Below are 1,095 nucleotides of genomic sequence, written 5' to 3'. Positions count from 1 at the left end.
GGCTCAGGCGTTTATCCGGAGACAAACGCAAACGCAGAGCTGGCCGCCAGATCCCGGGTCCCCAAAGAGGAACTTGCAGCTACCCCGGATGTCACGCACTTACAGTTCGCGGCGGCGGAGTCCCCAGCCCCTGGCTGGACACAAACCGGGACTCGCGCGACCCAGCCCGGGAAACTACACGTCCCGAAACGCACCGCTCCGCGCAGGCGCAGTGGGCCCGAGATGCCCTGGCGCCGCGCGCTCGGTGCGCAGGCGCAGCGGGTCTCCGTCGGGTTGCGGCAGTTTGGATACTGGAAGGGTGACCTCATTGGTAGCAAGGGCCTGCGGTTTTTCTAGGCCAAGGTTAGGGCCTAGGGAAGAAGATGGCTCGGAGGAGCCTGACTTGCTAACACTCCTTTCTCTGCCATTGCGTAGCGCCTTCTGTTTACCTTTGCCAACTCTTAACCCTGTGCTCCTGCCTCAATTGCAAGTCTGTTACAGAAAACGGGTATTTTGTGTGTAGCGGAATCTGTAACTGTAAGGGGCAGGTCTTGTCGTTGGTGCTGTGGTTTGAATATGGTTTGTCCCCACGACAGCTTGCCTTGGGGCTGTCCCAGTGTGTTGGGAGTGGTGAGATGTTTTAAGAGGCCCTTGGGTCATGAGGAATCCGCCCTCATGAGGGGATTGATGCCATCTGTGGCAGTGAGTTTGTTCTAGCTCAGATGGGACCGAATTAGCTGCCCAGGGCGCAGGTAAGGAGGTCGCCTCTGGTGTTGGGCGGCTCCTATGGGGCTATTTCACTTTCTGCCGAGTTGGGAGTTGAAGCAGCATGCAGCCCTCCCGGAAGCTGCCCAGATGCGGGTGCCAGGCTTTGGGACTTCTATTATGGTGTGGATCCGACTTTCCCCCCCGAGGCTCATGTGTTGAAGGCATGATCCCCCAATGCAGCAGGGTCCTGAGGTGGGGCTTTGGGGAAGTGACTGGATCATGAGGGCTCTGACCTCATCGATGGTTTTATCCATTGATAATTGAATAGACCAATAAGAGGTGGTGAGGGGAGTGGGTCCTTGGGGTCATGGTCTTGGGGACTTTTTCTTATCCCTGGCCCCTTCCCCC

The 1,095-nt window shown here is 57.7% G+C and overlaps 1 protein-coding gene across 2 annotated transcripts in view; it reads right to left on the bottom strand.

Moving 5' to 3' along the window:
- Positions 1 to 222, bottom strand: part of Smim11 (small integral membrane protein 11) — a 9,994-nt gene extending 9,772 nt beyond the window's left edge. For both annotated transcript variants that reach the window (XM_048803625.1, XM_015478730.2), the window contains exon 1: positions 104 to 222. The gene's annotated coding sequence lies outside the window, so the exon portion shown is untranslated. The remainder of the gene's footprint in view (positions 1 to 103) is intronic.
- Between the last annotated feature and the right edge of the window lie 873 nt (positions 223 to 1,095).

This window comes from Marmota marmota, unplaced genomic scaffold, assembly GCF_001458135.2.
Source record: "Marmota marmota marmota unplaced genomic scaffold, marMar, whole genome shotgun sequence".
Classification (NCBI taxonomy): Eukaryota; Metazoa; Chordata; class Mammalia; order Rodentia; family Sciuridae; genus Marmota; species Marmota marmota.
This window is presented reverse-complemented; position numbering and strand designations above follow the sequence as displayed.